Source organism: Leptinotarsa decemlineata, unplaced genomic scaffold (assembly GCF_025532065.1).
Source record: "Leptinotarsa decemlineata unplaced genomic scaffold, Ldec_3_MD MMD2_tig00026314_RagTag_RagTag, whole genome shotgun sequence".
Lineage (NCBI taxonomy): Eukaryota > Metazoa > Arthropoda > Insecta > Coleoptera > Chrysomelidae > Leptinotarsa > Leptinotarsa decemlineata.
Window position 1 is genome coordinate 16,479,934 of NW_027412684.1, and position 17,940 is coordinate 16,497,873.

Below are 17,940 nucleotides of genomic sequence, written 5' to 3' on the forward strand. Positions count from 1 at the left end.
ATGGTCAATATAATCGACCATCAGAGCAATAAATTCGATCAACTATGGAACGTTCTCGCACCACTTTTCCTCTAAATGATAATACACTTCCACTGAGACGTCCTACAGTACGTACAGAAGAATTCGTTGCTGCTGTGGAGCGTAGCGTAGCGGTGCAACATGTCAAACAGCTCGTGCCATTATTGATTTATCGAAGGAAACGTTTGGTAACCGTATAGTTTCACTTTTCGGACCCGTGAATTGGCCTCCAAGATCGTGCGATTTAACGCCGCTAGACTATTTTCTTTGGGGATATGTTGAGTCGCTAGTTTACGTCGATAATTTTGAAACGATTGACCACTTGGACAACAACATTCGTCGCGGTATTGCCGATATACGGCCACAAATGTTGGAAAAAATCATCGAAAACTGGACCTCCAGATTAGACTACGTACGAGCCAGCCGTGTCACCTCACAAATCACAAGAGGAGACTAAATCATCTGTCGGTAACAAATAAGACAGATGGGTATCCGCGGCTAAGCTAAACAGTGGGGACGGGTGTGGGTTAAACAACTTAGCAAATTTCAAATAGATCTTAATGGGAGCCAGGTAAATTTAATCCTTCAGATACCCTAAGTAACTCACAATATCAATAACTTACCAATCAATATTGGAAATAAAAGATAAAGATCCCCAATATGATTTATTCAGTAATCCTAACTTACATGGATTAACCAACAACGCTTCTAAGTCAACAATGCAATATTCACACTACTACGCGATGTTCAAATGTCAATACAAGAGCGCGGTGTATATAACCACGAATTCAATCAGCCATAAATTACGGTAGTAACGACGCTCAAAAGAAAACTACAATACGTCGAGTAAAACTACCACGAAAATTGAGTAGGTGAAATCGTAAATACTAGTATCGGAAGGTAAGACAAACTCGTTTGCGTCGCGTGAGCTCAGGCGTAGGCGCATCGGTGTCAACAAGCAATCGTGAAAGGAAGAAAATGCCTCAATTTCCGTTTCACAAATATCTATATCAATCAGGTATCAATATACAAACTCTTTATCAATAAACGATAAACAAACACTATATCAACAGTTATCAATAAACATAAGGGCAACAATTATTCAAATATCTCAGTATATCTCAAATATTCAATTAAATCAATTATAACTTGCGCGCTTTTTTTGGGCCACCCGGTATATGGTGTTAGGCTACCCCGTGGTTCGACGGAAGTGGATCACCCTGTAGTACTGCTGAGATGGATCACCCTGTAGTACGGCGGAGATGGATCACCCTGTAGCACCACCAAGATAGATCACCCTGTAGGGCACGACAAGCTGGACCAGTAATGGATCACCAAATAAAACCCAAGAAGAAAATAGGAAAAAAAAACCTTAAAGAAGAAAAAAAACCGTAGGAAAAAAATTCTCAATCAGAATCAGATAGAAACAAGGTGAGATTCAACCCCCATTCAATAGGGACTATTTAACTAATCAATACCCCTGGTATATTTTCATTAAGCAAAGTAGCAAGATAACAAGAGTATATTTTTGGGTGCCCTGTATAACCATATGACCCGTAAAAATCAAGACAATTGAATGAGTGTTGAAACCTCTCTTCAAAACTAATATTCACTTGAATGACAACGCTGGGAGCAAATATTACTAAAATCTTGTAAAACACATTTAATGGTAACATTCTTACCCTGGCCAAGGGGTTTTCTATATGTTTCTTCGTGTGCGGTGCTCTGCACGGAAGTCCTACTGGGACTTGGTGAGTGACTGAGGGCCTTCTGTTTCTTATGAATCTAATTTCGGAAATCCTTCCACCTGGCACGAGTTCGGTAACCACCACAAATCCTCAAAAGAGCTTAAGTTTCAGACTGCAAATATCCACACCAAAATGATCAATCAGTCTTCCACTATACAATCCTGACTTGTAGAAATAATCCCCGTGAAGGATGGCACAAATACAACCATATATATCCTACAATCAGTCTGATGGTACGTTTGAACTCCGAACCAAGCTCATCGAAGGCCAACTTCCGAATACTAAGAGACTGCCACATCTGACAGCTAACCAGTTGTTGCCACAGTGCGTCCAATCTACACTACAAGCACCAAGGGGGCGCTGTGCACAACATCATAAATCTATCAATTCCTCCACAGCCACTTGAGACATCATCAACAAGTCCATGACCCATCAAAACTCCTTCTCAAAGCAATGCAACCCTAAACAACCCTTGACAATTTGAGTAACCGATCAATCCTCCTCCCGTGAACAACTGTAGAACTAGTTCGGTGTAGTTCGTCGGAACGACACTACGAAAGTTCGGCGGATGTCAACCAACAGCTGTCTCTTAACCTTGTAATAGAATGTTTACAAAAATATTGTTCCAACCTATTTTCCACTATTTACCAATCCTTATTCATGCGATGGAATAGAAACATATAAAGTAAGTCGCCATATCTTACCCAATCAGTACGAATATTTGAACATTCATATTATGCAGAATATTTACCGAAAATATCAAACAGTATTCAAAAACCAGAGCTAACTAATATTGTTTTTCAGGCGATATGGCTCTAATATGTAAGTAATCCTTCTGGAAGTGATGAATAACAATCTCTGCAAGAAATATTCTTGGGAAGGTATAGAGAATAAGGCAGACAACGGCTGAAAAATGATAGGCGAAGTAAACTGAGAAACAAACAATAACAACTATTTCAACCTAGCAAAGAATTTTCGGATCTCCAACTTCGATTGGCAATAGGAGAATGTGTAAGTACTGGTCAAAGCAGTTAGTCAGGGAGCATACATATATTCTTGTACATTTCAGGTATAGTTTTCTATGGAACGGAAGATTCCCATTACTATGATGTTGAATGAATAAAATCTACTCGTAACTTAATTACATTGTTAATATCCTTTGAATAAAGATCTTAAAAGGTAACGTAGTGTTTTGAAAGGTCACATAAGAGTAGTTTGATCTAGTGCTAAATTGAAACGTAACAGCCATAAGTTATATTCAAATTGTAGTGCCAGAATATTATCTTTCGAATAAAGTGAATTTCGTTTCAATTTAAAAATTCATCTTTGTTATATTTCATGTCAAAGCATCTATAAAAAACACCCTAAATACAGGGTGTAACTGAATTACTGTAAAACATTCAAGGAGGTGATTCCTAATCGAAAAAAAGATAGGGTCTTACATATAAAGAAACTTCATTGGAGCATCCCTTGTTAAGATACAGCCCCTTAAAGGGGGTACATAAAATTTATATTTTATGATTCGATGAGGAATCACCTCATTAAATGTTTTACACTTATTCAGTTACACCCTGTATATGTTACTTGAGACTTGACCTATGTAGGGTAAGATATTTGAACCCCATTTTTCCATCATGTCCAAGGTCAAATGAAATTTGCATTTCCGGTTATTAAAATATATATTTGTTAGTACTAAGTTTGAACCTCGGTTTCGTAACACAAATTCTAACATTTCTTATTCATTCAACAGAGCCAAGACTGCTGTCTAGAAATTATAAGGAAATCATTCCATCTTTTCATTACGCCATGCATTTCTCTTCCGTCGTAATTTCCAGAAAAATAAAGTATTAATGTGTTTCGAATTAAAACAAGGCACGAAATTGATAAAAAGTCTGTAGAGCATAAAAATGTTGTCACAGACAGGAAATGAAGAGACAGCCTCCTCCCAGACTTAAGGAACTGCCACCGAGTGCCCGTTCAATTATTGAAAGCAACATCCTCACTTCATACCTATCTTGAAATTATTTCCTGTTTTTATATTTCTGCATGCCAATCGCCGAGAAATGGAAAGAGTGTTTTCGTTTCTTGTTCATTACGTTTGAGAGAAGCATTCCAGATGGTAACAAGGCCTAGCGAAGAATTGCAATAGAAATGACGTGGGGGCGTCATCAGTTCAACTGATGACAGTGTAGCAAAAATTATATAATTATCATGATGAATAATATACATTGATCCTCAATTTTGCGCAGAAAACCTAATTACAGATATATGAGTATATTTGTATTTGTTTGGAGGTGATTAACAATGTTTCATGATGAATTTCATTAGTTCAGACTTCCATTGTCTAATATTATATTGAATGATTTAAAATCCCTAAAAGAACAATTGAAAAATAAAAATTGAAGAGAAAAATTGGAAAATACTGGCCGATACTTGATAAAAATCCATTTCAAAACTAATTAACACAATTTATTGTATGATTTTCTCTATAAATTGTATCAACTACTTTTAAAAAGAATAGCTGAAAGTAACAATTATGTTGAGCAAAAAACCCCTGGAATGAAATACAAGTAAAAAATAGAAAAATTAAACTAAAAATAAAAAATAAAAAGTTGAGAGATTCCAAGCAAGTTACTTCGCGACGTTTCGATTGTTAGTATCCACAATCGTCTTCGGGTGATGACAGGACTTATTCCTCCGAGAGATGACTATTTATGTGTTTGAAGGTGATTGACAATGTTTCATGATGAATTTCACTAGTTCGGACTTCCATTGTCTACTATATAAAATGATTTGAAATCCCTGAAACAACTAAAAAAGAAGAAATAAAAATGAATAGCTGAAAATAAGAATTATATGAACCAAAATAAACCTGAAATGAAATAATAGTGAAATAAAATACAGGTAAAAATAGAACAATTGAATAAATAAAAATAATGAAAAGAAAAAATAAAATAAAAGTAAAAAGTGGAGAGATTCCAAGTCACGTTAGCTCACGACGTTTCGATTGTTAGTATCCACAATCGTCTTCGGGTGATGACTGGACTGATTCCTCCGAGAGATGACTATTTACAGGTCGTTCGAGTACTTCCACTTATCCCCGCTTTCCATTTTCCGCTTCACTGGTTCCCTGGGAGATGACCGTTTTGGCGGGAGTTGGCCATTTTTCGCTTGCTGATGGGTTTCCATATGTTGCGCATTTCTACGCTGGCTTGGCTGAATACGTTGTTGGACAACATGTATGCGGCTTCCTTGAATTTTCTCCTAAACCAATGTTCCTCTCTGTGCAAGATCTCAGCTTGGGACCACTCGATGTTGTGTTGATGGGTCCAAACATGGTCTGCTATTCCTGATTTGCTGGTTTCCCCTCGCTGTGTCTGTTTCTTGTGCTCGGCAATGCGAACATTCAATGGCCTCTTAGTTTCACCAAAATAGGATTTTCCGCACTCACAGGGTATCCGGTAAATGCAATTCTTGGAATCGCAGTCCGCGTTTGGTGGCCTGGTTTTCGTGAGGCTGCTACGGATAGTGTTACCGGATCTGAAGCAGGTTCTGATGTTGTACTTGGAACCAATTCTTCTTATCCTCTCCGATAATCCTGTGATGCAGGGAAGTGCAAGCACTGGTTGTGACGGCTTCTCTTCCTTGCGAGGCTCCTGCTGTCTTCTAGCCAAAGTATTTTCTACCATCGCTTTGGAGTAGCCATTCCGTTGAAGATCATTTTTGATTATGTCTAGTTCCTTCTCGAGACCTTCCTTCGTATTACGAAGCCCAGAAGCACGGTCTAATAGAGTCTTGATGATTCCTCTTTTAGTCGATTGATGGTGGTTGGATTCGTTGTTCAGATACTGTCCCGTATGAGTGGGTTTTCGGTATACAGATGTTTCCCACTTAGTGTCGGTCCTCTTCATCAAAACGTCTAAGAATGGCAATTCGTTGTGGATTTCCTTCTCCATTGTGAAATTGATGGAAGGTCTCACACTGTTGATGTGTTTCAGTAAGGCGTCTTTTTTAGTTGTTTCAGGGATTTCAAATCATTTTATATAGTAGACAATGGAAGTCCAAACTAGTGAAATGACTATTTATGTGTCATTCGAGTACTTCCCCTCATCTCCTCTGTCCTCTTTCCGCTTCACCGGTTTCGCATGATATGACCGTTTGGCGGGAGTTTCCGCTTGATTGTGGGTTACTCAGGGTTTTTTGCTTAATATGATTGTTATTTTCAGCTATTCTTTTTAATTTGCATTAGTTCTTTCAGGGATTTCAAATCATTTTATATAATACTAGTTCTATGTTGCTGTATCGCGGCTGTTCCCATGTTTTGACAGAATCAGAATCAACGAACTTAGGCGTGCACAGCGTTATAGAACATTGCTTTTTCTGTGACTCGCCATCTAGTGGCGAGTCACAGAAAAATTGATAGCATAAAAACCTTCTCTATGAAAGTTTCATCACGATTGGTTGAGCGATGTAGAAGTTTATCACTTATCAACCAACCAACCAACAAACATCTATTTTTATATAGTAGAATATATGTATGATTAGACAATGGAAATCCAAACTAATGAAATATGAGTATATAATTTCACAAGCTAACACAAACCACAAGTAAAGCTATATCAGGAGTTGGAATGAAATAATAGAATAATAAATTGATGGATGTAGCCGTTACTACGTGGTAGGAGATCATGATGGAAAGAGAAATGAAAATTTCTGTTTTTCACCACTTTCATTTGTAACTAACGTTACTGCAGTTTCGTCCTATATGGACATTCTCAAACTTGAACAATAAACTCACTTTTATTTGTAACGTTAGTTACAAATAAAATTGGTAAAAAACATAGAAATAGAATAATATCCATACAGTACTTTTTATATACAGAGTGTCTCGGAATTGATGTTACAAAGAATGTGGACTGAACATTTTTTATTTCACTTCAAGATCGTAGAATAAGTTCTGGAAAATGAGAAACGAAACTTCATATGTCCTTTATACCACTTGTATTTGTAACTAACGTCACCGCAGTTTCATCCTATGAGGACCTTTCTAGACAAATACAATAAACTCCATATCCTATTGTAATCCTTTGAAAATATCCTTATAGGACGAAACTGCAGTAACGTTAGTTACAAATATAAATGGTATAAAAACATATGAAGTTCCTTTGAGAGTTGTTGACAATGTTTCATGATATATTTCACTAGTTCGGACTTCCATTGTCTGATACGATACTAATAGGAATCACACGTTAAAAGGTGAGACCTCGTTAGTCCTTAGCTCGCACAAGTTTTGACTTCTGAGGGTTGTCGTTTGTAGGGGTGTGGCAGCTGGTTAACGGAAAAACATATTTTAAACATTCATTTTAAACATATGATTTGAAATATCTGAAAGAACAAACAGAACAAACACAGTTATATTGAGCAGTAAAGCGTGAAATGAAATTACAATAGAATAAAAATAAACAGAAAATTGAAAATCGAACAAATAAAAATGAAATTGAAAAATAATTAATAAGATTTCGAACCAAATTACTCACTGGTTTAGCGGTAGTTGATCTACACACATCGGAAAAGTCTAGGGATATTTTTATAACATACTAAATATCATAAAAATAAATGCATGAGGTCGTTTAATTTCGATTAAATTGGTACACTCGACCACCCTGTAGATTTTTATGGGTTGAACAAAGCCTGCAAAAACGGTAACTAATATTTTATCAAATTTTTTACAAACTGTAGGTTTTCGGCTAAAATGAATAATCTGAAAGTGTCGAGTTTGTACATTCTATGCAGTTCTTGCTCAGCAATTAAACTGGAAATATTGTGCTTTAACATGGAACGCCATCACTTACCATTGACTGAGATGAATAGAGCTGCAGGGCTTCTTCAAGGTGGCATGCGACAAAATGATGTAGCTCTTCGTTTGGAGGTCTCCCAAAGTGTTATCAGTCGATTGTGGTGGCGTTTCCGTGAAACTGGCAGTCCAGCCGAACAACATCCAGGGCGAGGACGCGCTACAACTGCAGTTCAAGACCGATTTTTGGTGTTAACCGCAAGAAGACAACCGACAATCACAGCACCTGAGTTGGTTAACGTGTTGCAGCAGACGCACCAGGTAACCATTGGTCGTGATACTCTCAGAAATCGACTCCATGAAGCAGATCTCCACAACAGAAGGCCACTTAGATGTCCACCTTTGTCGAGAGGCAATCGCGATAGAAGATTAGAGTGGTGTTAAGAACATCAAAACTGGGATGCAAATGATTGGGCCACAGTTTTGTTTACAGACGAATCCAGATTTGGATTTCATCCAGATTCTCGTCGAGTAACACTGTGGAGACGACCTGGAAATAATGAACGTTTGAGACACGTCCAGGAAGTCCACACATACAGAGGTGGTACAGTAATGCTATGGGGCGGAATCATGATCGGCGGCAGAACCGATCTCGTTTTTCCAAATCGCTCCCTCACAGCTCGACAGTACCTCGACACCATTCTTCTACCTATCGTCCGTCCGTTTGCTGGTGCTGTTGGTGAAAATTTCCATCTAATGCACGATAATGCTCGTACACATATCGCGCGTCTAGTGACTGACTGGCTCACCAACGAAGGAGTTGATGTATTGCCATGGCCAGCACAATCACTGGACCTGAATTCCATCGAGCATGTGTGGGACATGCTTCAACGAAGAATTACTCCGCATATGGGGAACATTCACACAACGTTTCAATTGAGAGAGCTTTTAATCGCTGAATGGACAAATGTACCTCAACAAGACATTGACAATCTCATTTTGTCGATGCACGACAGATGTAGGGCCGTAATAAACCAGCGTGGAGGCTTTGTACTGATTCCAATTATTTTTGTATTATGATTTTTTTTCGGGGTGCCAAAGAAGAGCCATATTTTTTTTTTGTTTTGCTTATATGCGCACTCAGTATTTTCGACCATTTAATAAATTTTGTTGTAAGTTACATTCGTTTAATAATCACCCGTCAACTTTTTTTCCCTGAAGCGATCTAAAAAAAAATTATTTCCATTTTTAAAAATATCCCTAGACTTTTCCGATGTGTGTATATTTCCATATGTCGTATGTCTACGCTAGCTTGGCTTAATGCGTCGATGGACAACATATATGCAGCTTTTATGAAAAAAATTAAATTTTACTTTATTTTTTTAAAAAACCTCGTATATTAACAGTGCACCTATTTATAGGCCACTACTTTGCTGTCTATGTATACCAAGAAATAGTTCTGACCACTTCACTATCCCTTGGCGTTGTTAAATAGTGTATACTAAATGTGATAGGTAGCTGAAATTGTAGATGTAGTTAGTTGTAGGTAGTTGATCCATATTTTCATATGTTGCGATATCTACACTAGCTTGACTGAATGCGTCGTTGGACAACATATATGCAGCTTCTTTGAACTTCCTCTTGAACCAGTGTTTCCGTCTGTGGATGATCTCGGCTTGGGACCACTTGATGTTATGTTGATGAGTCCAAACATGTTCTGCTTTTCCTGATTTGCTGGTTTCTCATCGCTGTGTGTTCCTCTTGTGCTTGGCAATGAGTATCCGGTGAATGCAATTTATGGAATCACAGTCCTCGCAGAAGATCCGAAAAAATCATTAGTAGCAGCCTCTCCAAAACCAGGCCACCAAACGCAGACTGCAATTTCAAGAATTGCATTTACCCTGCAAGTGCGGCAAATCCCATATCGGTAAAACTAAGAGGTCATTGAAAATTCGCATTGCCAACCACAAGAAAAATACATAGCGAAGAAAAACCAGCAAATTGGGAATAGTAGAGCATGTTGATCTCATCAACATAAGATCAAGTGGTCCAAGCTGAGATCATGCATAGTGTGAAACCTGGTTCAAGAAGAAGTTCAAAGCAGCTACATATATGATGTCCAAGGACGTGTTCAGCCAAACTAGCGTAGAGATACGCTACCTACGATACCTTTAATCAAGCAGAAAAGAAGATCAACTCCCGCTAAACCAGTGAAGTGGAGAAAGGAAAGGGAGGAATTGAATTCTTTTTTAAAAATTTTAACTTCATTTTCGATTGTTAAATTTTCAATTTTTTGCTTATTTTCATCTTAATGTAATTTCATTTCACGTTTTATTGCTTGATATAACTGATATCTTTAGCCATTCATTGCAATTTTATTTGTTCTTTCAGAGATTTCAAATCATATTAGACAATGGAAGTCCGAACAAGTGAATTTCGGTATAGAAAGTTTTATTTCTCATTTTTCTAGATTATCTTCCACCACGCACTAACAACAGCTACATCCATCAATGGATTGAGTTGTGCTCGGTGAAAAATTAATTTGAAGAATATTTTCATTTTATGAAAAGCAAATCGCTCTTGACGATGAAATGAAAAAACATTTTTCATGTAATGTTTCCTGCTCTTTGTGATATATCAAAATATTATTAGATACAAAAAATGCCTACTGGCATTATCTGCAGTGTTTGATACATTCAATTCGTAAGTGAGAACTTACACTTTTGGAGCTGATTAACGTTTCCAATGAGTTTCAAACCATCAAAAACCGTATGAGAGCTGACGTCCAGTTTGTGATGAGTGAGTTTCTACCAGGGTTCTCAAATCCTCGTCCTAGATTGCTGTTGGTCGACCACTTCCGGGCTCGTCTTCGAGGATAAAAGCCTCGGAACGAAATTTCCCAATCCATCGTCTAATAGTGAGTTCAAATGCCTGATTAATAGGCTGGAATCCGCTTAACGACATCATATATGAATAAGCTGAATAGATGCAAAAAAATTCAATTTGGAAAAAAAATAAAAGCGAAGAGTACCAAATTCTCTATTGATCTATATACAACGTACACAGGACACTAAAACGGAACAAACTTTTGAAATAACATGATGTGTTCGGGGCAAATACAATAATGTATTATTTTCGATGATCTGGTGAATATTTGTTTGATTTTGATTTCTGAATAAATCGACAGCTATATTTGCTTTTCTTCCGGGACAAGACCAAAAATTGTGAAAAAGATATTTTTTCTAAAAAAACAGGCATTCCTCACAGTAATAAATTGCCTTTAAAAATTTTAATAAACGACTACTGAATGCTTTACGATTTCAGAGAGAAATAAAATTCTCTGAATGAGAATATTATTCTTCCAATTTTGTGTTATTTCAATAGTCTTCCAGAATATTTCAACTTGTTTTTTTCTTGCCAAACCTGATCCCGACAATTAATTACTGAAGGCCATTATGTGCAATGGTACCCGGTGTATCAATATCAATTCGTTCGTGACCAGAAGCTATTACAGGCGATCATTAGCAGTGCGGCCTTAATCGGGAAAGATCCTGCTAACTGTTACTGCTAAAATCCTGCTGAACAATAATATGTTGTACGGCACGCAACAATTGTTCCGAGAGAGATACCTAGTTACAGTTTCTTTCTCGTCCAGTATTTTGATCGATGATATTGTGGAATGTGTTGAAGAAACAATAAATGAATTATACAAGTATTTTTCCATTGTCTGAATAGTATATTATATACCTAAGGTGAGAAGTAAGCTATTATTTACCGAGCATTTTTATATCTTGAGGCGGGTAGCACCGAGGGATATCAGACTGGCTTTATTTATGTTAAAATTTGGCATGTGTCAAATTTTGATATGAATCTAGGAAATATCTCATTGCATTTTTGATATATTTCAATGTTCCACTTTTCTCATCGCTTCTGTATGTTCAGAATTTCTCAATTCTGCATTATAGTAAGAGAAAAATTTCCTTGGTTATATGATAACCCAAGGCAACTATGAATTGTTGCATGTCAAATTGAAACGGTACAGCTTCCATGTTGAATACGCGATGTCGATGATAAGCGCGCAACATCTACTTAGGCCATGAAAACGTTTGCCGGTGTTTCCATGACAATCAAACACTGTTACAATGATTATTATTGCTGTCAGATGTCATTTTGAAGAAGTTAAAAGATCTTTATAAGTAAAACGTCAATATAATTAATTGAAAAATGGGTTAAAATTCAAGTGATGATGATTTAGAGATGATGTGTACCCCGCCTGAAGTTAAAGTGGTGGCAGCTAGTACAAGTAGTGTTTATTGCCAGAAAAATTAAAGAGACTGTACATGAATGTATATAACCAACTGAAAACATGGTGTGAAGAAAGGAAAGTTGCTGAAGTATCAGAAAATGTTTTATTAGTGTATTTCAAAGAGAAATCTGAAGGCAAAAAGGTATCGACATTGTGGGCAAATTATTCCATGCTGAAATCGACACTTGCAATAAAAGAAAATATTAACATTTCAAAGTTTTTCAAGCTTGTAGCATTTTTAAAACGAAAAAACGGTAATTATAAACTAAGAAATCAAAAGTATTTACAAAGGAAGAAATTGACAAATTTATAGTTGAAGCTCCTGATGACGAATATTTATCAAAAAAGTATACTTTTTTATTATTAGATTGTGTTTAATTTTTTAATGGAATAATATTTAGGCTGTTATGGTAATTTGTGTTGCCGCTGCCTGCAGAACAGATGAATTATGCAATATGCTCCTAGACTCTAGACGATTTAGATGTTTGCGATGATATTATCATAATAAATATTCTTAATTCAAAGAATAGAACATCAACGAAGTTTGTTGTTGTTGAGCTATAATGGGTAAATGTTATTAAGAAATATTTAGTAGCTAATAGGCCAACTGACATTACAAAACTATTTATTTCATACCGTAAAGGTAAACATATTGGGCACAATACTATTAGTAAAGTACCATATGTCGTGGCTAATTATCTCAAATTAGAAAATCCTGAGTATTATACAGGTCCTTCTCTAAGACGTAGCTCGGCAACACTTCTCGCAGAAAACGGAGGAGACTTACTGAGCCTGAAACAGCACGGTGGGTGGAAGTCGGCTGCAGTGGCTGAAGGATATATTGAGGAATCAATAGCTGATAAGAAGAGAATCGCCGAATTGGTGCAAAAATGCAATTTGCCCAATGAAGCTTCAAATATAACTTCTTCTGCAAATCAAGATGCTGTCTTAGAAACCGTCATGTTGAAGATAATTTAGTGGAAGAAGGTGATGAATGCGTTCAAAATACGAGGATTGTTTGTAACACAGAAGTGTATTTACCTGGTCCAAATGTTAGTTCCATTAATACAGGAAATGCTGGAATATACATGATTTGTCACAATTGTACAATTAATTATAATTTTAAATAATTTTCAAGCGTATTCCCAATGTTCAATTTCCTACTTCTAGTTGATAATTAAGTTAACAAAAGTTTTTGTGAATATCTTCAAAATTATAGAATTGTTCTCATTATTTACCTAGGTGTTTTTTTATTATCATTATTTACCAAGGGTGAGAAATATTAATTCTCGTTAGCGGAATAGAGTAAATAATAGCAATTTCTTAGGTTAGTAGTGAAAAAAAGGTATTATTAGATTCAAAATATATGGAAGAAGAATTGAAATGGATACAATATTGAAATCTTCCATGAAATGTTGAAGCATTGAAAAAATCTCAATAAATATGTATTTTATTATGTTGGGGTATATTATAGTTTTTCGCCTATTTTCAGCTTATTACTATATGATGTCGTTAGGCGATTTTTGGACAATTTTTCTTCACGAATTCAAATTGAAGCAAGACGCTGCTGGAAAAGCATAGAAAATTAAGTGGCTTTTGACATTGATAGTAATGAACGCACTAATGGACTTTGGTTTGCGAAATTTTAGTACAGAGATTTTACCCTCGAAGATGAGCTTTGAAGTCGTCGAAATACATTGATCCAGGACGAGTATTATGATAGAAACTGACTCATTACCAACGGTGACTGGAATGACGTAAGAACTGGCCGTCAGCTTCCATGCGGATTTTTATGGTTTAAAACGTTTTGGAAAGGTCAAAAAGGTCAAGTTACAACTACTAGATAAAGCAATATTGTAAAGTAGTTATACTATTCATGATATATTATTTTGGGTATTTCCAGTAAAATTTCCAACCTCCTCATATGGGTTCGAAGAATTTCATCCCAACTCATGAATGTTTCAAGATAAATTTGAGTCAGCATTGTTCTCAAGCTTAGTTTTTTAGAACTCTTTCCCAAACTATTGTCTTTATGTGACACATGTCTTTTCGATAGGCGACAATATGTCGAATTCCAAGATTGTAGCTCTTTCATCAAAACACCAACTTCAGGGGTATCACAGGGTTTTAATTTTGGGCCTCTTTTATTCCTCTTGTTCATCAATGACCACACCATAGATCTTCAATGCTCAACTCTATTATATGGTGATGACTTGAAAAATCAAAGTATCTTTACAACTCCAGATAGTATTTCATTACAACATGACATCAACATAGTATCTGTATGGTGTACTACAAACTACTTTAGTTGAATATCAACAAATGTTCAACTGTTACCTTCTCGAAGAAAGGGAATGCTTTGCTGTTTCCATGCAATATTAATAATACAATTTCGAATCATTTGACTCAAATGCGCGACCTTGACATACTATTTGACCAAAAGATGTCATTCAATCCTCATATTCAAAGTACTGTGTCTTCAGCTAATAAAATGTTAGGCTTCATATATCAAGGAATGGTAGGGAATTTGCAGATCCATCAACTCTAACATTATTATTCAACTGTTATGTACGCAGCAAATTAGAGTAAGGCGTATGAATATGGTATCCTCATTATGCAACACAAATAAGTTCCATGGAACGTGTTGAAAAATTGTTTGAAGATTCATATTCAAAAAAATGTAGTTTTTACCCAGACCGCAACGTTGATTACTCAATACTTCTCAAATAAAGCAATTTTATTTGACTGAATACTAGACGTATCATTCTAACAATAACGTTCCTTTAAAATTTACTACAGATCTGTATCTGTAGATACAGGAGTAGACCAAGACTCGCCGAACACACACTCTCTTATTGACGATAACTCCGAGCACTCGCAAGGATATGACAGGGAGTCTCATCTTCCTGTTCACACATCCTGCATAAAGATGTGCCCACATGGTCCACATGGTCCATATTATCCTCCTGAGGAGTTGTCCTCTTAGGTCATCGTCCATCCTGTCCTTTCCAGGAAGGTGAAGAGGTCACTGGTCCATCATATCGGTAGGTGTAGGCCATGACTCAACGAACAAACACTCTCTCATTGACGAAAACTCCGGACACTCGCCTGAGAGTTTCATTTCCCTGTTCACACATCCTGCATACAGGTGAGTACACTAGCTCCATATTATGGAGGTGTTTCCTTAGTTGATAGTGACAAGTCAGAAATCAAACTGTTAAGCGTAGAATTTTTCTTCGGCGCCAGCTTCCCAGGGTTGCCCAGGGTGATCCATCTCATGTCTTCAAGGATTGAGCATGGGTGTAACGTTTGGCTAGTTCCGCAATTGTCGAAGTCATCAGGACGTAGGTGCCACGGGGTCCTAAAATTCTTAGTCCAGCCGCTTCCTTGGCTAAAGAGTTTGCAATGCGATTACCTGCACTCCTGTCGTGCCCTTTAACCCACCTCAGGTGGCACTCTAGTACTAGCCCTGAGGTAACACGTTGTCTGTTCGAAGCTAATAGGGCTTTTCTACTGTCAGTGCAGATTGTTATGTTTTTGCCAGAAATTCCTTTCTTTTGTGGCGATTGAGGTACCAGCCAGTTCTGTTTGGATCACGTTGGTATTTTTCCCATTCCCCACTTAATCCTTTGGCTTAGTGATCTTGAGTACACTCCACATCCTGAGCCTTCTTTGGTTTTTGAACCGTCTGTATATATGCGTATTGCATTCAAAGCATCTGACACTGTATTGAACACAAACCTGGGTTCAATTGCATCACTGGTTGCCTGCAGCAGAGGTTGCGTAGTAAGCGCTTCTCGCCGCCATAGGCTTAGCCAAAATTGACCCATTCCTACTTCGAGGTTTACACCAGCCGTGCGCAATCGTAACATGGCCATTAACGCAACCTCCTCAAGGTGTAGGTCCAGAGGGGTCAGACCCGTAATTAATTCCATTGTCGCGGTTGGTGTTGTTCCCATGGCTCATGGTTTAAACAAACCAGCCGCTGTATTTGATATAATTTTTGGATGGCTGTTGCTTGTAGAACTTTCGGTCCCCTAAAATGGCTCCGTACTTTGACATAGTGTGGATCCAGATGACCACAAGGGACAAAAGACCCCATGTGCGTCCCACTGTCCTTTGATATTGCTTATAAGCCACTTATGCTTTTTTGCTCTAGCTTCCTGTCGAGAATAGTATTCAGTACATAATAACATAAGCTGTGAATTCCTGCTAGCAAAAATTCCATGTAATATAACCCGACTAAATAGTGGACATGCAGAGGTATTTTACTGTGATCATGCTAAAACAGACATATTGAAGAGATCAGTTGTTACAATCATTTGCAATAATTTCAATCTGATATGTTGTTCAAATGACATTAATATATCTCCAATATCTTTTGTAATAAATTGTATCATGACGTTTTCCATGTTTGAGCAGTGTCATCTGCAAAACCCACTATATCTCAGCTTCTTGAATTCAGAAGACCATTTATATAAAATAAATATAGAAGTGGTCCGAGAACCGTGTCTTGTGGAACATCACAGCACCACAAAAATGTATTCCATGCATTTTTGATAACAAAAAATTGATAATTTTCCCTACTACACTATGAAATTCACATTGGCATTCATCAATCACCAAGTGAGATAATGAAATTGGAAATTCATGGACAAGGTGTTAATCAGACATCAATTTCCCAGAACGGATTCTAATGAGCTTTTCAGAAACATTTTAGACTATAATAATGTCATCGTGATATTATAATGAAATCACGTTGAATCGGAAAAGGTCAATCTTGCTAGTGAAGTTTCTGATTAAATTATGAGGGCAATAAAGATAAAGGTTATTCCCTTCATATCAATTGACATGTCGAATTGAATCTATTAAGGTGCACGGAAAAGGTTATTGCCGGAATTAAATTTTTAGCCTTCTCTGGAAATATATATTGAAGACTGCTTCAGTAATTGAATATTGATTTGTTGTCAATCTTTCTCATGATGCAATTACCAAAGTATATGTTAGCAGCACGTGAACTGGTTATGTGCAATAATACTCAATAATATTCAAACCGAAAAAAATAATTTTCGGAAAATATACATAACTTTTTTTTGACAAACACTCTGGAATTTTGAAATGAGTTCTGCATTGATTTTTTTTGAATATCACTCGTTATCAATTAGAAAAATAGTTGAACAAATAACTTTTCATCAGTATGTAGTATCTGATTAGTGGGGAAGTTGAGAAAATACAAGCTGATATTTCAAGAACTGATGAAGAATTTGAAGAAGGTGTTGAGAAGATACGACCTGGTATTTCAAGAGCTGATGACGAATCTGAAGAAGGTATTTTGACTGAATGAGCTGAATGAAAAAACTATATTGATGTTAGTTAGGACAATATTCACTGATTCTGAAGTTATGAAGTTAATGTTATATTTTCCATTTATTATTTTTTGTTTTGCAGTAAAGAGTAATAACCTTCAATACTGCTTTTTGATTATTTCGTTGAACGATTGAGTTGTAAAAAAGCGTGAGATGAACTTGGCTTTTCATTTTACAATATCAGATGCACTTTTTAAATGAAATTTATTATAATAACTATATCAAGTAAACATGGATTCCCCAGTATTAATCTAAAGATCCTTCATATAGATATTTGAACCTTCATATCCTTTAAAGGTGGTTGTTATATGAAACTAATAAAATACATAAAGATGCACTTGAAGGGGAGTATGAAGATGAAGAAACATCGTGAAGGAAGCAAAAATGTTTGTTGAAACCATAACCCAAAGAGAAAATCATGATCCAATACTTGGTACCACTGTTTCAACTTACCATGGTTCTAGTAGTACTTGATTGAACAATGCATACATTGCAGAACTCATTTCTCTTCGTAAGAAAAACCTGAATAGAAAAAGAAATAACATTTTCGTTCACATAGGATTCAGTCTGTTGTTGAATCACGAATGCTAGAGATCTAGTTTCAACTAGTTGCCTTCCAGTGAGAACCACAGATAAAGAATTACGGTGTAGGGTTTTTCCTACAACTATTTACTCTAGAAACATTTCATTTCGTTATTGATTTTAATT